We start from the raw sequence: 21201 nt of genomic DNA, 5'->3' as shown, positions 1-21201 counted from the left end.
TTTTTCTTTTTCTTTCTTTCTTTCTTTTTTTTTTTTTTTTACGAGACAGGGTTTCTCTGTATTGTTTTGGAGGCTGTTGGACCAGCCCGGCCTCGAACTCACAGAGATCCGCCTGCCTCTGCCTCCCGAGTGCTGGGATTAAAGGCGTGCGCCACCACCGCCCGGCAAGAAAAGGTATTTTCTATGGATTATGTGTATGGTATTTCTTTTTATTTCTATTGTTTATTAGATAGGCATTCAAAATTGAATTGGGTACATAGAGCTCTTCTGTTCTCATGCCTCCTATCTCATTATCACTAGGTAAGGAGTACATAATCATTCTGATGACCTTCCCCACTCCAGACAAAGAGATACCTGCTATTCTGCTGAGACTTACCGTATTTACCTCAACTCATCAGCTGTGACCCTGGGAATCTAGGTGTTGAAAACATTACTTGTGGTGACTTCTAGAGTACTGCTGAGTTCATGCCCACCCCTCTTCCACTCTCAGATTTAAACTCAGATGTACCTCATTATGCGATATGCTTTATGGGAAATCTAATTCACTGATGTACAGATTTTATTTTAAAATAGATTTTTGTACTTCATTTCTGTTTTAAGGTATTCTAGAAGTTGTCTTAGAATTCTCACCAAATGACTTCAGTTTCAGAGATACTAAAATCTGCCTCTGGTTAACAGGGTTCTTACTTTCATAACTCTGCGTCCTTACTGAAAACAGAAGTGGGAATTGGCAGAAGATGCTGAGGAAAAAGGAGCCATATTATACTTACTCTTACAGATTTGTAATACCCAAGAGTCCACACAAAAGGCAGCACCATGTGTTTTTCTTCTCTTTGATTTCTCATGCATGCTATCTGTGTGGCTTCTCCCTTCTTGAATGTATATGGATATGTTTCAATGTGGCTCTTAAATATTGATCTTGACTGAGATTTTTTTGCTTCTCAAGTATGCATCCTTCTTTAGCCAAAAGATGGCATCAGAACAGTTAGCTGCCTCAATGGAGCATTTTCCCCCCAGGAAAAGTAGGGCTCTCACTGGTTGCATGGGGATTGATTACATCTGTGTTTCTCTTGGTGTCACCGAGCCTGGTTTTCCATTATTTGTGCTTACAGTACCTCCTCTCATTTAAAGAAGGAATAATAAAATACTTTATCAAGGTGGGTATCTATAATTAGGTTAAAGGAATACACATGTGCTGCCAAGAGACTACAAAGAGATGGTAGGAGTGGGGCCACTGATGGGAGGTCTTAGCATGATGAGAGTGAGGTAGCTCTAGGTGATAATTTTCCTGCTAACAAAACAGGTTCTTTATGTTTAAAAACACTGAATAGAGTATAGAGGTTTCCTATCAGAAATTTCTTTTGTTTCTTTCCCCCTCCTTTTCTGCTTTCCTCCCTTTCTCCCTTCCTACCCACAGTCTTGATACATAGCTCCAAACTCTCAGACTTGCTAGTGCTGGCATATGGGTACTCATCACTACATCTAGTCTTCTCTGGAACTTTTTAATCTTTCCTGATATTTATTTTAATAGCTGTTGGGGTGTTTAAGATAACTTTTAGTTTCCTGTGTATTGTATTGTGCTTATAGACCACCGAGGCAACCTCATCTGAATGTATTGTATGGAAGCACTGGGCATAGCGATTCTAGATCCTTAGCCTGGTTTTGAGAGTCATGGGTGGCTGTTCAAAAGCAGGGGTGAGAAAAAGGACTGTAGTTTTTGGATACTTCTGTATGAACCCCAAAAACTGGAGAAGACTTTAATCATGAAGGTGCTCCTTGTATGAGTAACTGTTTTCTCCAGTGGACAATTAAGTTATTGATTACAGTAGTGTGCTTTCCTTTACTTCAGTTTTTTAATTGAAAAGTAACGTAAAGTAAAATCTGATAAAGACAGGTTTTTTTCTCTCCTTCAGAAGTGGGAGGGTTATATTATTGTATTTGTGCAACTTTGTATCAATGACCAACATTCATATCAAAAGCTAACTCTCATTTTGAAATTCATCTTAATGTCAGCATTCTTTTCTCTAGATCAGTGGTTCTCAACCTTCTTAATGCTGTGACCCTTTAGTACAGTTCCTCAAGTTGTGGTGACTCCAACCATAAAATTATTTTTTTTGCTGCTTCATAACTGTAACTTTTCTACTGTTATGAATTGCAATGTAAGTATCAGATATGCAGCATATCTGATATATGACCTCAGTGAAAGGGTCTTTCGACCCCCAAAGGGGCTATGACCCCCAGGTTGACAACCACTGCCCTAGATAGACAGTTCAGAGCTCACATAGTAATAACTGCTGCCAAAATGGACATGAGAATTCAAATTGACATAGTTGAATTTGTTATGCCAGCCAGCCCTCTCACTTTTTGTATGTGGTTTTAAGCAAGATACTTACTTGAGTTCTCCTTTCCTCTTGTCCTAAATGGAGATAGCATCCCTGGTACAGGTTGGTTGGTTGGTTGGTTGTTTTGAGAAGTGGTAAGGTGGTTAAGCATTTAATACACTGACTTTCTGGCACTAAGAACTACTAAGATGTGCTAGTGATTTTTATACATTAAATTTTTTCTTTGAGAGTTCCATACACAAATATAGTGTATTTTGATCATATCTATGGCCCTCCTCTCTATCTCATCTCATTCTCCCTTCCCATCCTGCTCTTCTCCCAACTTTATGACCTTTAAATTTTTTTTATAAACATAGTGCTGTTCATTTTCACATGGGTTCACTAGAGCATGGGCAACCTGCCAGGGGTTCTACCCCTGAGGAAAACTGTCTCTCCCTTCCCCAGAAGCCATCAATTGCCAGGAGTTCCTCAGGAGTGGGACTCATGAGGCCCTTTCCCATCCAAGCTGAATTCTTGAGTGGCTTGGTTTGTGCCATAACTGCTGTGAGTTTGAGTGCAATGGCACTGTTATATCAAAGGATGCTTTCTTAGCAGTCGTTCCCAACCTCTGACTCTAAAATATTTATGTCTACTCTTCTGCTGACCCTTGGGGGAAGAGGGTATGGTATAGATGCCTCATTTAGGGCTAAATACTCCATAGCCACTTATTCTCTGAACTTGACCAGTTGTCTTTGTATTAACCATTGTTCACAGCAAAAAGAAGCTTCTCTGATTAAGACTGAGAGTTGCTCTAATATATGGTTTGGTTTTATGTTAACTTCACACAAGCTAGAGTCACTGGAGTAGAGGGAGTCTCTATTGGGAAAATGTCTCATAAGATCCAGATGTAGGGCATTTTGGCTTTTTCTTATTTAGTGATCAGTGGAGAAGGGCCTACCTCATTGTGAGTGGTACGATCCTTGGGCTGGTGGTCCCGGGTTCTAAAGAAAGCAGGCTGAGCAAGTCATGATGAGCAAGCCAGTAAGCAACACCCCTCCATGGCCTCCGCATCAAGTCCTGCCTCCAGGTTCCTGTCCTTTCTAAGTTCCCATCTTGGCTTCTTTAAATGATGGACTACAGTGTGGGGATATAAACCAAATAAACTCTTTCCTTCCCAACTTGCTTTTGGGTCATAGTATTTCATCCCAGCAATAGAAACTCTAAGACATATGGATATAAAGATAAGTACTTAGAAGGCAGTTGGATACTAAACTATATTATTAGCAAAATCATAGTAGAAGTTTCTCTTTTAGGGTCTATAACCGATAGATATCCATGGCTTCTTGGCCAGGTTTACAGTACCAGACAGAAGTTCTCTCCTGTGGAGTAGGCCATAAATCCAATCAGAAGTAGGTTGGTTACGTCACAACACTCATGCCACTATTGTACCAATGGGCATATCTTTCCAAGACAGTTATTATGGTAGCTCAATGTCCACAGCTGGATAAGACTGTTTATGACCCCCCCACAACAAGCACTAGTGAGTTTTAATAATGATAGCCTGTTCTACAACTGTCAACATCTTTATCTAATGAGCTGGGGAAGTCCCAGAAGACAGTCAAGGGATATTATTTGATTCCATTATGAAGGGTGATCTAATCTGAGGCTCATTCTGTTCTTTGTACAGTATGTGCTCTAACCATTCTAAGTTGATTTAACTGGAGCTTGTGATTTTGCAGGCAATTGTTCCCTCATTTAAAGGATGTGTTTCATTTACAGTAAGGTCAGTTACCAAGTTCTGTCAAACTCTTTCACATTTTTGTGATGGCTCTTATTCCTCTAGTGAAGCTGGTAGATGGTAGCATCTCAGGTGGAGGCGGAGAACTTGGGCAGACACCTTTGCCTTTCCAGCTTGGCAATTGAAGCCACAGATTTAGGACCCGGGACATTGCCTCCCCAGTGGTGGTGGATCTCATCATATCTGTCGTTGTAATTGGTCCTAATAGCTTCCACCAGCTTAGCCAGAGCACCCTTGTCTTCTAAGTTAACCTGTATGAAGGCAGCAGAGGTACATGTCTTCTTGTGGACCAGCTGTTCCAGCCTGGCTTTTCCCCTGATGATAAAGGGCATGCAGGAAGACTACCAGCTCAATAGGGTCTACATCGTGGGCGATTATCACCAGCTGAGCCTTCTTGTTCTCCACCAAGGTGGTGACTGTATTGATTCCTGCTCGAAGGACAGGTGACCTCTTAGTTGGGACATCCCCTTTGCCAGCAGCCTTCTTCTCAGCACAAGCCAACAGCCTTTGCTTCTTCTCCCGCTTTGTCTCTGGCCTGTACTTGTAGGCAAGCTTAAGCAGCTGGGTAGCTGTTTGCTGGTCCAGGGCCTGGATGAATTGGATAATGGCAGGAAGTACTTTGAGCTACTTATAGAGGATGGCCCTTTGCCGCTGCAGCCGAATGTACTGGGGCCATTTGATGAAGGATTCACCACCTTTTTGGCCTCCTGTTTCTTCATGATGGCCGGGGCTGGGGCCACCTTCTTCCTCTTGGCCTTCTTTCCCTTGGGCATCTTGCTCTGCTGGAGAAGAGAGCTCAGCTCATTTTTAAACTAAGTCCTTTCTACAGAGGCTGCATTTGGCTGGAGATTCCCTTTTTCCATGAAAGAAACTGGCCCTTTTCACTGTCAAGGCTCTATTGATGGAGCTTTGGCTGCTGGCTTGACTAGCTGTGGTTTTTTGTTGTTGTTGTTAAGGTCTCTTGGGTAATAAGCCTATTGTCTCTTTTGGTTTTGGACTTCCTGCTTTTTGGTCTTTCTCTGTGGACCTTGGAAGCCCTTCTGGTTGTTAGAGCGATGGCAGACATTCTCCCACAGCACACAGACTTACTTCTGCAGCCTACAGTTCCATGACTGTTTTCCAAGTTTTCAGAAAAGGTGATTTCTGAGGAAAGTGAGACTTTCCCAGCCAACAGGGAATCGGCCGTTCTTTTTACTTTGCTGGTGTAGTGCTTGTGTGCTAGTCTACCTAATATAATTACACAGTTTGGTTTATCTCAATGTGGGCTTTTGTTTTGTTGTATGTGGATTTAAAAATAAAAGTAAAAGCCTCCAAGCCTGTTTAAATGATGATTTTAAAGATTAGAATGAGGGGAATGGTAGCGGAACTCTCCATTCATTTCTGTTTTGTTCAGACCTGCACTGCTGTCTCTTCTCTGTTCTTGAATGAAGACATCTATTTTATGTGTACTAAATACTGTGCTTTTGTTTGTACTTTTCCTAATAATTTAAATGTCTCAAATGGCTTTTGTGCCTGTTCACTTTTGTATGTTTATACACTAAAGCTATCCAAATATGTAACTTCAGTTCAGAGCATCATTAAGATGCATCCCGGTAGGATCAATTTAGAGCTGTGTGAACCTGATCGTATTCCAAAGTAATTAATCAATGTCAGGAAGTATTTACTGAGTGTCTGGTACTCACTTGGCAAACAGAACTGAGATTGCAAATGAAGAGCTGTAAGTAAGTTTTAAAGGCTTTCCTTTCCCCGTTCATTCACACAGCTATCAGGAACCTTCTCAGCCAGCTGCTTCCAGTGCTGGGTCTCCTGCTCAAGTCAAATCGGGAAAGTAAAACTTTGCCATGTAAAGCAAAGGAAGTAACTGAATGCAGTTGAACCATATCCATTTTAGACCCTGTGGGGATTTAGATTAGAGGGTAGCCTGTGGGATACCTGGAGATCAGAGGGTGGAGTTGCTGAGAGTTGAGGCCCTGTCAGGATTCAGCAGTCTCACACAGTGGAGACTCTTGCCCCTTAGAGACAGGAAATGTCACATGCCAGAGGATAAAGGAGGCATTTCTGAGGTGGTTGTCCTAAGGAATTGTGAAAAATAGGGTTGCCTATGTTGGGTGGGGTTTTGTATTTTAAGGTGTGTAATTACATGAGCTAAAAAGGCTGCTCACATTCAACGGTGCTTCTTTCTACTTTGGGAGAAGGAAGTGTAAATTACTAACAAGACTGTACTGTATTTGGATAGAAGTGCTATAGCAAAAAGCTTGGAGTCACCAGCCATGTCATTGGCTGCCCATGAGCTATATTAGTACTGCTTGACCACAGCGCTGACTCAGGGGCAGACTTCCTTTTTAGAAGGTCTGATTCCTGACTTGACAGCATATGACACTCTCAGGTCATTGGGTCAGCCTGTCCCAAACTGCCCAGTAGATTGTGAAGCTTTGATAGTCATGATCTGACCTGCTTTTTGCTTTTAGCTGGGGTCCCACCACTTCTTAGTCAGTTGCTGGCCATGCCTGATCTTTGCACCAGGCCACGGGTGAGGGACGGTCTGTGTACTTGCTCTCCACCTTTGGCTCGCAGATGAATAGTGGAAATGTTTTCCTCAAAGAAATTATGGGAGGTAATTGTTGCCACTATTTCACTTTTGAGTCTCTTTCATTTTTCTCCCTGCTTATTTATTTTACCAACTCATAATTGTGGAGATCTGTCTCCATCAGCCTCTGCTGGGGCTTGATAACCCCAAATCTCGGTGGCTTCTACAGGGCCAAGCATTTGATTCTGAAGTTGCACATTGACTGTGGTTCAGTTTCCCCTCAGATCTCTCTGTCCCTCCTCTGCTGTCCCTGCTCCTGGGTGACTGTGCCTCAGATGGGGCTCAGCTGCATAGAGACTGATGAGAGATTATGTGCAAGGAGAAAGAGAAGCCAGAGAGTTCTCCTCTCTTTTTCCCCTGGGTGGTTTCTTCTGCAGAGATGGTTTCTGTGGTCCTGTTTCCCACTGGGCAGATCCACCATGCTTCCACATTTCTTTAAGAGATCCTAGGCCTTAAGCTCTAGTAACACATACTCGTCCTCTGGTCTCTGACTTAGGGTTGTATGTTCCTTGTTAATGCTAAACCTTCTACCAGTTTGGCTCTCAGGAACTTCATGGCTTATATAAACAATTTCAATTCTTAAATTCTTTCTGCTGTGGCCTGAGGATAGGAGCTTGTCAAATGCAAATTGCCTGGACATTGTTAATGTAATTCTTACCTGTATAAATTTGTATATAGTTATTGTACTTATTGTATATAGTTTTACTATATTAGTTAAAACTTTTGCTTTTTATTTAGACAAAAAAGGGGAAAATGTTGTATGATATTTTGATTGTATTTTGAGAGGGCAGAGCTAGCCACTGACTGACCTAAATTAACCATAGAGGTTTGGAGGACTGGAGACAGAGTAGTAAGGCAGGTCAGAGAGAGGATCTCATTCCTTTTGGACAGAGAAACAGTAGAGGTAGGAAGGACTGTAGCAGCTCCCTGCTTTTCTGGTCTTTCAGGTTCTGACTCCAATATCTGACTACTGATTTTTTTATTGATAAAGATTAATTAGATTAACACTTCAGGAGCTCAGTGGGAAAGGAGTCGTCTAGCATTTGCAAAGATCTGGGTTCTATTGCTAGCACCACAAAAAAAAAAACAGGCTTATTTTAATAAAGTCTACATGCCATTACCTTTTTAGAATACAATAAATTTCTTCTATGAGAAGTTCTTGAAATGATTTGTTAGACCCTGACTGAGAGGCATTTAAATAAGAAAATTTTCTTTTGTCTGCCATCTTTTTTTCCTTAAAGTACAGCCTTAGAAACAGGTATAGAAATAACTCTTCTTATTCTTCCACACAAATGTCTCCTAATGAAGCAGCACGATATATGGGGAGAGTACATGGTTTGGAGTCCCTGGACCAGGTTAGGATCTAGCCCCATCACTTACTCCACAATGGTTTTGGCCTCACTGTCTCTGATTGAAATAAATCTCCATTATCCTTCCTCCATCTGCAGGTTGTCTGTGATGATCAAATCAAAGAAATGCATTATAAACTCTCAGTTCATTCAGGTGGTACACAGAACTTCAGCAACGTCACAGAACTAGGTTGCAGGCTGCTGTTTTTGTTTTTGTTTTTGTTTTTAATTCTTATGGACACCTGTTGTTTGCAGTTTAGTTTCTTTCTCATTGTAAACTCAGAAGATAAAAAGTTATACAAAATTATACCAAGCAACTGTCTCATTTTAGGAGATTATGTATGTATGTATGTATGTATGTATGTATGTATGTATGTATGAGATAGCTCTAAATGCCAAGAACAATTTGACCACAGCTAACACCCCAGTTTCTGATTCTTCCTAGCCTCACTGTAGAAGTAGGCTCTCTCCCTACAGACAACAGGTCACAACTCCAGTAGGCTTGCATGAGATACTTCAGTCAAAAGAGCAGAAAATTGCCTCTGCCATCTCCCAACCTTTCATTTTAGTCTTGCTATGCAAGAGAGATTCACTCTTAACTCAAAGTCAATCTTTTTTGTTTGTTTGTTTGTTTTGTTTTTTTGTTTTTCGAGACAGGGGTTTCTCTATATTGCTTTGGATGACTCCTGGAACTCGCTCTGTAGACCAGGCTGGCCTCGAACTCACAGAGATCCGCCTGCCTCTGCCTCCCGAGTGCTGAGATTAAAGGCATGCGCCACCAACGCCTGGCAAAGTCGATCTTTATTGACAGAATCCTTTCTAGTTCAAAGGATGCCATAGTCAGGCTGGGCACGTAGCTCAATTAGAGCCAATATCGCCACAAAAAAAAAGTCAGGATGATCAGGTCATTTGGGGTTTATCTAGAAATGTTCAAAATACATCTGTCAACCAATTGTGTGTGTCTGTGTATGTGTGCATATATATGCACACACGTGCATGTAAGTGGAGATCAGAGGACAACTAGGGAAATTGGTTCTCTTTTCACTATGTAGGTCTGAGAATTGAACTCAAGTTGTTAGGCTTAGCAGCACATGTCTTTATCCATGGAGCCATCTCGCCAGCCCTAGAAATAAGACTTTTAAAAATTAAATTAAATTAAATTGACTATACTAAGCTACTCTAGTAATACCTAGTGTTCCAGTCAACTAAGAGTTGGCCCATTCTGCTTTTGTGACCAGAAGTGACCTAGAGCTAGCTAGGGTCAACTGTTCTTTCCAAATTCTTTATGGTTTGAGTTAGTACCTCCCAGATGGAGTCTGAGGGAATTCTGGGAGTTTGTGCAAGGGAGGGTGTTCAGGTGTGGAGCTCGGCAGATACGAACTGAAGTCCCAGCTCCATTCTTGAAAGCCGTCAAACCCGTTACCAAGCTTTTACTTGCCCTGGTCTCACCCACGTAAAGTTTTAGACACTGCAATTAACCATTGCTCAAAAGTTAGAGAAATGAGCAATCTGTCGTTGTCGTCGTCGTCATGTGTCCATGTTCCCCCACCTTATTTTGAGACAGGGTTTCTTTGTGTAGCCTTGACTGTCCTAGAGCTAGCTCTAGCCTCCAGTTCACAGATCTGCCTGCCTCTGCCTCCTGATTGTTGAGATTAAAGGTGTGTACCACCACCACCTGGCTTAAATTAGTTTTATTATAGTATAGTTTATTAATTAATATGTTACTATGCCCAATTCATAAGTGAAATTGTATCATGTTTATGTATTGGAAAACACAGATGTTTCTGGACTTGTAGAGGTCCTTCCTGATGAGCCCATTATGAGGAGGTAGATATAGTTTTTAATATCAGCTGACCCGGCAAGTATTGTGGTTTAGTTCAGCATCTCATTTTGTTGTTTAATGTAGCAGAGTTGAAGTTTATTAAGAAAACATTTTAGTAGGGATTTGAGCAACAGACAGGGGAGAAGGAGGTGCTTAGGAAAGGACTGTACATGCCCAAGCATGGGTACAAGCGTCTCAAGAGTCACATGGCCTAGCCTGTTTAAAATGTGGGCATAGTCCGATGAAACACATGCCTGCATCATAGTAAGAGTTGACTGTATTCTGTAATTTTGCATGTCTCAATCTAAAGCCATCAGCAACACAGTGTACTGGGAGTGTTAGCTGTTCATTTTCACAGTAACCCAACTGACAGGGAGCTGTATCTTGTTACCATGTGTTGCTGTTGCCAGGAATCAAAAAGGGAGAGGGTGGCATCATTCTGAATATAAGACAGGAAAAGATCGAAATTCAAAATTCCACTTCTGCTGGGTGCACATTTCTCTCACACTGTTGATGATCAGGAAGAGTTTTCAGGCATCCACTGAATGTATTCCTCATTTGTCAAGCCTGTACTACTATGCCATCTTAGTCAAGCTACTTAACCTCTAGTCCTTTATTGCTAAGATAGGGAAAAGGATGGCTCTTGAGGGCACACAGTAAGTGTAGTCACATCATTTATGTTACCATGCTTATCAAATGAGGGAGCTTGGAGTCAGGAGTTCAGTAGTCTCTTTACGCCCATCTACTGTAAATCAAACCAGTAGGGTTCTTTTTGTTTTGTTTTTAATACTATATGTTTCTTTTTCTTCTTCTGAATTTTTGAGAGGGAGGGGAATCACTGTGTATCCCAGGCTAACCTCAAACTCAGTTCCTCTGGCTTCAGTCTCCTGAATGCTAGGGATTACAGGCATGCCCCATCATGCCCGGAATATTATCATTGTATATAATTATGTTTGATAATTTACAATTTCATCTAGTCATCAAAACCCTTAGGATTTAGTGAGAATTTCAAACTTGACCCAGAATGTAGTTGATTTACTGGGCTGCTAAGAGGCCACATGAAAGGGATAGTATAATGAATACTACATTGTCTTAAATTTTAAGTTAAATTTGCTTATAAACAAGAAGAAAGGTTTTCCCTTGTTATATTTTCCATTTGTGATAGGCAGGCGACACTTGTTTATTCCCTCCTTGGAGTAAATAGCCATGTGCTATCTCGGCTCATAGGAACAGCATTAAAGCAGGCAGTTTGACCTCTTAGGTTCATCATCTGTGTTAGCTCTGCTTCTGAAGAGACACTAAGTGGAGCAGGCTTTACACATGATGACATTCTGGTGCTATCCCTGGACGTCCTGAGAACCCACCACTCTTCTTTGAGTATGCAGTGCCTGGTCATCCTTGGACTGCTGGAGGTACCCCAGTCTCTGTAAAATGAAATACTGACATTTGTCCTTTCATTAGTCACAAAAGTGTGACTTTATATTTACATCAGCAATACCTTCCTGTCTGTGTCTGATCTCAGTACATTTCCTGTTCTGTGTGCTAAAACTAGGCTGAGACTGTTTCCCGCCAAGGCTCTGAAAAGGGTCATGCCTGCCACTGCTCAGCTTTGGTCTCAGCCTCTGAAAATCTACTTCAGCCTTTGGCCTGGAGACCAGGAAATGTCTATCACTTACCTAAAGTAGATTAAATATCAGCTTTTCAAAATGGTGTATGTGTTCCACACTTTTCTGTCACCCTCAGAAATTCCTGCAAGACCCTGCTGACTGTGGTTGTGATCTCTTCTGTTTTCTACATGGCCAGCAGTATTTTCCTTCACTTTCTCATTCTCCTTGCAGACTGTTTGGAGTTAAAACCACACAGTCACTGTGCTGTGTTTCTCAATTTCTTTGCATCACTGTCATGTGCATTTCTTGATTTAATGACTACCCTGGGCCAAACTGGGAGGGTGAAAATTGTGGCCACCAGATATGGAAATTCTGCTCAAGGCTTGCCTGAGGACATCTTGAAATGACAGTGTGTCTGTGAAATGGTCATGTTTAGTGCATAGTTCTGTTTTTGTTTTCTGTGTTAGTAACTTAGGGTTACAATACTGCCAAAAACAGTTTGGATCAGTCACAAACTAGGAAAACAAGCTTAACTTTGAAAATCAGCTTTTTGATTGCAGGGGTAACATTCAAATGATGTCTTTCTTTTTTGCTTTGAAACAAAGAAACAAAAGCCCTCAACTGTTTATATATGAAATCATTTTGGGTTTCTTCCCAGACATGTAAAAACTTAGAATTCTCCATCTTCTGTACCAACGAATTTACTTTAAAATAATATATGTGCCTGCTTTTTTTTTTGTTCTGTTTTATTTTGTTCTTAGGTTTAACATCCCACTGTTATATGAGATCTTATGAATAGAAAGATGAACTAAAAATATACAAAGCCAGGCGTGGTTGCAAATGACTGTAATTCCAACATTCAAGAGGCTGAGGTCTTAGGATCATGAGTTTAAAACTGTCCAACCTTCACTCCTTGTTGCCATCTCACAAGAAGGCAGAGTATGCGCCAAAGTTACTTTTGATCTTTCTGTGGACGTTAACTGTGATCTCAGTCGAGCAGCTTTTAAAATCTGGTGAACTCACTTTATCAAAGATTGCACTGTTGCCTTTTCTGTTTCATAGCTGATTAGTTTAATTGGATAAATTATAGTGTGGCAAACTTGGAATTATCTGAACTAATTAGAGATAGGGACATAATGGACAAATGACATCTACAGAGGATGCCTGCTCGCCTGGGTCTGTTTGTACAGATATCACAAAACACATAACATAAATGGAAGCTGGTGTTTTTCTTTTCTTTATCTTCACACATTCTCTTGGAGGTGGTAGCAAATAAACTGGAAATGTAGGATTAGGGATGGGGAACAAATTTGCTCAATTTGGTAGCTAGAGATTATAGCCTCCCAGTCGGAATACCTCCTGGGGAGTGGCTACTACCCTCTTACTTCTCAATATTAGTGTAACTTCTGAAGGTGAAACAGGCATGAACTTTCATTAGCTGTGCTTTTGGCCAGCTCACTTCCCGAAGGAATCTTAATAACAACAAAAATGCTAATAAATAAAGAACTAACAACTCTCCCCAGATAGCAGTGTTTTTTTCACAGAGCGAGCGAGCTAGTTGTGCAGGGTCAGCCATCTAGATCTGCTCTAATCCAGAATTTGAAGAATAGTCATACTGAGTGCTGTCTCAGATACAGTGAATGAAATATTTTCCTCAAGATTACTTAATGCAAGGATAATGTAAGAGTAAGCACCAATTTCACCTTCCTGATTTTGAAAGTCCTCCCTTGTAGACACCCTGTCCTGATGTAAACTACTCTACTGCAGTGCATGATACTTGCATAGCTCCTGTCTTCACATAGCTATAGACATAATAAATTCTAAATTTTGCTGATTTTATAATGTTATAGCAAATACTTAGAAAGTTTCCATGTAATCTTGATAATGTTCAAAGATCACTTTTTTAGAGATGAGGTGTCTCTCTGTAGCTTTGGAGCCTGTCCTAGAACTGAATTTGTAGACCAGGCTGACCTTGCACTCATAGAGATCCACCTCCTGAGTGCTGGGATTAAAGGCATGCCCACCACTGCCCAGCCCAAGATAATTTTTTATTTAAATTAGAAACATGAATGCTTCACATGTCAATCCCTGCTCCCTCTCCCACCCCTCCTCCCTTATTCCTCCATCAGCCCCCCTCAACCCCCCACCAATCCCCACATCATTCCCCAGGGAGGGTGAGGCCCTTCTTGGGGGGGATCTCCAAAGTTTGTCATTTCATTCAGGGCAGGACCTAGGCCCTTCCCCATGTGTCCAGGCTGAGAGAGCATCCCTTTATTTGGAATGGGTTCCCAAAGATCATTCATAAACCATGATAAACACTGATCTACTACCCAAGGCCGCAGTGATTTCTGTGGCCTCCTCACTGAGACTACATTCATGGAGTCTGGATCAGTCCCCTGTTGGCCTCTCAGGCATCAGTCTGGGATTCAAGAGTTCCCCCTTACCTGGTCAGTTGTCTTTGTGGGTTTCACCATCATGGTCTTGACCCCTTTGCTCATCACTCCTCCATCTCTGTCACTAGGTTCCAGTAGTACAGTTCAGTGTTTAGCTGTGGGTATCTGTCTCTGCTTCCATCAGTCACCGGATGAAAGTTCTAGGATGGCATATAAGGTAGTCATCAACCTTACCATCAAGGAGGGGCTATTAGTGTAGTCTCTCCACTATTGCTTAGTTTACCAGTTGGTGTTATCCTGGTAGATCTCTGGAGATCTCACTAGTGTCAGCTCTCTCCTCAAGCCTATAATGACTCCATCTATTATGGAATCTCTCATCCTGCTCTCCTCTATTCTTACCTCGACTCAACCTTCCTGGTCCCCCATGCCTTCTTCTCACGTCCTCTTATCCCCCTCTCTTTTTCCTGGCTCCCTCTCGCCTCCCCTGATGTTCCCAATCTGCTCAGGAGATCTTGTCTCATTCCGCTTCTCTGGGGTATCATGCATCTCTCTACCCAAGATCATTTTTAACAGCTTCAAAGCTTTGCTCCATGGTGGATAAGGCACAAAGTCTTCAGTAGCTACTCTGACAAGGAGAAGTAAGGGGTGGGGTGGGACAGACACAGAAAGCTATTTTCAAGAAACTTGCTTACTTCCAGCTATGATAAGAGTTAAGGCCATCTCTTTCTGTACCTGAGAGATCTCAGATTAGAGATCTCCAAATGAGTCTGTTGTATTTCACATGCCTGTCAGTTGGAGCAGCTAATGGCCTGGGGATGACAGGTGCTGATGGACATTGGGTGATCGTTTACATCTCCAAGATCTAGAAAGAACTGTCAGTTTTGAAAGAATAAGAAAAGGCAACATAAATTGAATAATTTTCCTACCCATGGCTAGGAGTGAGTTGATGGAAATACCCATACATTTAAAATTTATATATACATATATTATACATATAAAGTTTTAGTACAAAATGTATGTGGAACTTATTCTATCTTCTCATCTCTTCCCCTCCTCCTGCTGTCAGTCCCCTCCTTCCCCCTCAGTAGCTTTCCTTGTGCTTTCATGTCACACACACACATGATTTTACAGATCTCTAAAGTCTAGGAGCCACAACAGAGAAAGCATGGGATAGCTATCTTTCTGAGACTGCCTTAGTTGACCTAATGTGATTATTTCCAGTTTCATCCATTTTTCTGCAAGCAGCATAACTTCCTTCTTCTTTATGACAGAAGGAAAATTCCATTGTGTGAGTATTACACACTTCCTTTGCCCTTTGCCCCATTGAAAGATACTTAGGTTTGTTACAATAGTTCAGCTGTTGTGAATACTGTCACAGTAAACATCAATGTCTGGGTAGGACTGTGTGTGGCCCCTTCTTAGCTACTGGAGGGATGGAAGGGCCTTTATTGCAATCTCCTAGTTTAAATTTGGTTGGTTTTTTTAATCTTTTCTTTTTTCTCTTTTTTTGTTTTATGTATTTATTTTTGTTTTTTGTTTTTTTTCCCTTTGGTTTTATTTTTTTAAAGCTGAAAAATATTTGAAATATATCCGTCATCCCTTAAGAAAATATATCAAGTGTGGTACTGAATGATTCTCCAAAACATTATAGTGTCAGGTTTACTTTGTGAAATATCTCATGAATGTGCTGCAAGATTTCTCCTTTATCTCTCTCATCTTGTTTGCATACTGGAATCTTGCAGCAGCGAAACACGGAAATATGGATTAAGCTTGAAATCTGCTGTAGCATGTGTCAACAACTCCCACATTTTATACTTTAAATATAGTTGTTCCTCATTCTTTGTGTTCTTAAAACTTAAGGAGGCAATTATCTGGGTGAACAAAAGAGACTAAAGAAAATATATGTGTTTATCTCCATCACTGGGCCAAGCCAGAATGTATCTCTAGGTCTGGAACTTAGATGATAGATCTTAAATTTATCAAGCTGATTACTTGATACAAACCCTTTTTTCCTCCTCCTCCTCCTCCTCCTCCTCCTCCTCTTCCTCCTCCTCCTCCTCCTTTTAGTCCTCCTCCTTCTTTCGCTTTAAAGGCTAAAGCAGGGAAGAAATTTTTACAGAATCCTTCAGCACCTATAAAGTTATAAGAAATTGTTAGTCAGCTTAAGGTAGGAACTGACTAGACACACAGACAGGCATCATTGGGACCATGGAGGTTATAAAGTATGTTAATTACTTTTGCATTGTTGTGACCAGATACTTGACAGCTTAAAAGATTTATTTTGGCTCATGGTTGCGGAGGATTTCAGTCTGTCATGACAGCAAAGTCATGGTTGTTTTCCTGAGCCTCCTATACCTCACATTGTGGCCAACCAAGGATTCCAAGTGAATATGACCTTCCTAGTGAACTACTTCCACTAGTTGGGTCCCACCTTCTAATGGCTCCATGGCCTTCAACGTTCTACCCACAGTCCTGGGACTGAGTGTTCAGAACATGAACCTGGGAGGGACAGTGCAAATTCAAAACATGACCTTCACTGCTGTGAGCTTTAAATTTTTGTATCACAGGGGAATGAGCTTACAAATCAAAATGATGTAATCATTAGTAGTTTTCCATTTTTTATTAGAAAAATAGTGTTCTGTTTGTTCCATTTCTGGTGATTTTGTCTTATTTACTGTCACATACTCTATCCTTTTGTTTTAATATTAGTTGGTATCAGTGGCTTGTCCTAATTATCCACCTGTTGTTTGAGCTGCAGTGATCGACAGAGCTGCTTAATTTTATTATATGTTTGCAGTGTTGGCATTGGCTTGATGAACAAAAGGCTTTGCTGCTAGACTCAGAGTGCTGAGTTTTCTCTTGGGTTGATTTCACAACCTCTAGTTACTGTGTGCTTCTCCAGAGAAGGCAGCTGGGGAGAAGCTGAGTGGGCTTGCTGGAGGAGCTATGCCTTTAGACTGCTCTTCTGCCTCCAGTAATCTGGTGCAGGTCTTCCTCCCCTGCTCCCCACCCCCAACTTGTTGATTTGTATTAACTGGATGAGGTGAATTTCTAAGTTTTACATTTTGCACTTTATAACCTAAATTCTTCTTTAAAAAAAGTGACTTTGAATTTACCTAGAAAATAGTCAAAGTATTGCTAAGGTTATCTCAACCCTGTGACATAGATGATACTGTTTCTTTTTAAAGAACTAAAACTGAGAGGGAATTAGACTATCCTTAGTTTTCAGTTTTTATACTGTCAAATTGTGACTTATTTCTCATCTTCCTTCCCTTCCCATCCCCCTCTTCTGTTGTTTTTTCAAGAGATGACCTCACTATGTAGCTTTGGCTGTCCTGGAACTTGCTCCATAGACTAGGCTGGCCTGGAACTCACAGAGATCTGCCTCTGTCTCCCGAGTGCTGGGATTAAAGGGGTTCGCCACTACACCTGACTGGCTTCTAGTCTTTCTTTTCAGCTTCTCACTTCTAAATGAATGAATTGTATGATAATGTTCAGTAATTGGCAGATCCAAGAGATCCACTCCATGTCTTGATGCATGTTTTTTCCCCAGCATCATTGGAATGCAGTTGTCACTTTTCCCAGAATTAACTCCAGTGATTTGGCAATCTGTTTTTCCCCCATTGCAGTAGTGTGTAAAGTGAAGAATTTGCTGTTTGCTTTTAAGATTTTGTTTTTCAGTGACTGCAGTTTTCCCTTCACCTCTGAGTAAAAAAATCCCTACTGAGTTGTTAAAGTCCAGACAAGGCAGTTCCAGAATTAAAGAGTCTGGTGACTCATACTACAGGGGTTTTCCTCCTGCAGAAATGGCTTTCTTGGCAACAGTGGATAGAACAGAGAAGATGCAACTGGTTTCATTTCTGAGCAGTTTGGTTCTTGAGGTGATCATGAGTTAATCATGGGTAGAAAATGGAAATCACAGATCTTTCTGAACTTGGAGTTTTCAGAAAGAGTAGTTCACATATAAGACTCTTTGTGAACAGAAATTTGATTGAAAACAAAACACCTGTTCATAGAGAATCTTAAAATCCCCTCTTGGTAAATGTCAAACTCATTGTTACTTCCATACTAACACTTGAGACACATTTTGTGTGTGTATAAGTACTAGTGAGCATATATCTGTGTGTGTGTGTGCACACGCGCACATGCGTGTGCGTGTATAAGGTTTCAAAATCCCATTCCCAAATGGCTCTCTCTGCGTTGTGCTCATGAATCAGGATTATGCTCTGAGCTACTGCCCCAAAGTCATGGCTGCCTGCTGCCATGTTCTCCTACATGATGATCATCTACATACCCTCTGAATTGTGAGCCCCCAATAAATGCTTTCATCTCTTCAGTTGTCTTGGCCATGGTGTTTCTTCACAGCAATAGAAATGTAACTAAGACACAAGTTGCTACAAGGAGTGGTGCCTTGAGTGAACCTCTCCCTTTATTTTATTTAACATCAGGCCTTTCTTTAAACTTCCACTTTTTGAGCATAAGACTTGGTTCCAACATTAAATTTCCAGATGTACTTTTTCTCCTCAAAGTGTACATTATTTTATTTCTTTTTGCCCTGCTTATTCTTTTTCATTGTAGATCTACATAAGAGTGATCACTAATAACCACATGACAGAGTCACTGTCACGCTGTCTTGAAATCATCTTTGCCAGTGAAGTTAGTTCACTTGAGCCTTAGGCAGGTTCTTAGGGCAGGGGCAGAAAGCAGCCACATTCTTTGCCAGAGTATCACAAAAATTGTCTCTAGCCTGGTTATTAACATCGTTCTCTGAAACCTCTTGAGCCAGGTCTCCATAACCTACATAGCTCTCAACTTTCCTGTCAGAAAGCCCAGCTGGGATGGTCTCTTAACCCTACTTACAGCATTTAATTGCTTTTCTAGTCTTCCACATTCCTCCAGAACACCCCAGGGTGGTCAGGCTTGTCACAGCAATGCTAAGACACAAGCACATACACATAAATTAAAATAAAAGTACACATACAGGTTCAGGACATAGTTCAGTGACACAGTACTTGCTTAGCATTTCCATGGCTTGAGTTTCTCTCTCCAGCACTACCAAACAAATTAATCTGTGCTTAACTGTAGTATTTTCATTCTGCCAAGTATGTTTGTGGTCTACAGAAAAATTGAGAATTCTTCCCCAGTTTGTAGAACTAACTCCTGATTTGCCATCTCTTGTTAGTCCAATCAGCTCTAATTACTGGGTACAGGTATCTTATGCAGAGGGCCACATTTAATTGGTATAAGTAGAAAATTATAAAATAGTGCAAAGCTGTGTAGCTTTTTCAAGCAGGAAGTTGTGATTTGTATCATGGTTAATTTCTACCATAAATGAGACTTAGTTTGCCACTTCCTGTTCATAGAGAAGAAGAACTGAAGAAATGAGAAGCTCTGCAGCATTCTTAGTGTGCTAGGTGTCTTTGTAAATGACAACTTGTGTTTTTCTGACCACTTACTAATAATTCACCTTAAAAAAATCTACTTCCCAGATGGATGTAACTGAGATAATATAAATATACATGGCTGCCAGTGGTCATCTAAAGTCTTATCTAAATATTTGCTTCTTAAATATTAGACTTAAAAATTTTCAAGCTTGAAGGCAAATAGTAAATTTTAATATAAGGATACAAAAGTAAGTATCCCTGACTATATGATGACAATAGATTTAAAACTCACAGAATGTTTATTTATAAACGAATAATGCCTTAATCCTTCCTTTAAGATATAAGTAGCATTTTTGATTATAATTCTACTTTTATGTTTTCTTCAGGTTTTTTTTCTTTGTAAAAAATATTTTAAAGCTTTAGTCTGTGACTCCCTTTTACCTATTTCACTAATTAGAGATTTTAAGTAATCACCTAGAGGCCAGCTCTAAACTTTTATTATTCTCCCTGTTCAGAAGTATATACAAGTATAGGCCAGATGCGGCTGGCAGAGGGTTTCGAAACTGGCATAAACTGCCTGATTATATACCCGAGTTGCTAATAATAAAAACCTTTGTAGCCCCACCACTTGGGAGGCTGAGTTGGAAGAGTCTGAGTTTGAAGCCAGCCTAGGCTATATAGTGGGACTCTTGGCTCATAAACCAAAAACAAGGGGGCTGGAGAGATGGTTCATCAGGAAAGAGCACTTGCTGCTGTTCCAGAGGACCTTGTTTGATTCCCAGCACTCATATGGTGGCTCACAACCATCTGTAACTACAATTTCAGGGGATCTGACTGGCCTCTGAGGGTACCCATTTATGTAAAATAAAAGAAAATTATATGTAGATTTCTACAAATAGATTTCAATGTTTGGGACCTTCCCTTCATTCCTGGAATAGCTCAGAAATGTAAATAGACAAACCACATAACTTTATGCAGACAGCCTGGGGTTCCAGCTGTTTTTCAAGTGTGCTTTTAAACCGAAGTAAATTTTTCCCCTTTTAATTATAAAAACATGATGTTAAATTTTTGCCTCTTAGAGTGTATCAAATGGATTGGACAGTCCATGTAGAAAATGTTCAGTACTTTGAGTAAACCTAGCCTTGAAATTGTGCTTTTTTTTGCTCTGGTTTTAGTGATCCGAATAATGTACTTTCCCACCATGGTTCTGGTGCCTGCCCCCACTGTTTTAAGATCAGATCCTAAACAAAACAACATGCAACAACAGCAAGCCCCTAAACTTCAGAGGGGAGGCTGGGGAAATCAGGCTGAAGATCTCTCTTCTTTGTGCACTCCTCATTTTCACGAATCAGGCAGCAGCCCTTCACCCTCCACTCCACAAGTGTTCCAGGAGTCTTTAGAACGGAGAGGACTGAGTGTAGTTCTGAGCTGTAGCACCCACAGGACAGAATGCATCAAGTCACAGCTCATGCTGCAGGTCAGGAGGGCTGGCCTGCTGCCCCCCAGAGAGAGTTCCCAAGGCCAGCCCAAAAGCAGTCTTTCCCACACTCAGTGGCTAACCCAGGGCAGCCTTCTCCTGGGGGAAGTGGCTAGTGTATTTAAGTAGTCCTTCTCTGTGTTAAATTATTTCTAACTTGCAGGATGAAAGGGGGCCCGCTCCTGTTCACCCAAGCATCTTTGCCCTGTGAAGTCTGTCTGCCATAGGTTGGGCTAGGCTCCTTGTTTCCTCCCCAGTTCTGGGGAGACTCATCTTCCCAGCTGGTTTCAGCTGCCCCACTGGTTTCTGAGAATTGTATTGTAAGCAGCACTGTGAATGAGTACGCATTCCACAGCACACCTCCCTTGTGCCTTGAAGCCCTGTGTCCTATGGGAATCCCCAGAAAATACTTTCTTCTCAGAGATGCTACCTGAGCCCTGTTCTCTTATCCCATGGGGTCTCC

At 41.1% G+C, this 21201-nt stretch overlaps 1 protein-coding gene and 1 pseudogene across 1 annotated transcript in view; one reads left to right on the top strand and one right to left on the bottom strand.

Moving 5' to 3' along the window:
• The window catches only part of Rab8b (RAB8B, member RAS oncogene family), a 71080-nt gene that overhangs the window by 24393 nt on the left and 25486 nt on the right, over positions 1 to 21201 (top strand). The window lies entirely within an intron of this gene.
• Positions 4151 to 4913, bottom strand: LOC101843296 (annotated as a pseudogene).

This window comes from Mesocricetus auratus, unplaced genomic scaffold, assembly GCF_017639785.1.
Source record: "Mesocricetus auratus isolate SY011 unplaced genomic scaffold, BCM_Maur_2.0 Super-Scaffold_100691, whole genome shotgun sequence".
Classification (NCBI taxonomy): Eukaryota; Metazoa; Chordata; class Mammalia; order Rodentia; family Cricetidae; genus Mesocricetus; species Mesocricetus auratus.
Note: the sequence above shows the minus strand (reverse complement) of the source record. Positions and strands in the feature narration are given on the sequence as shown.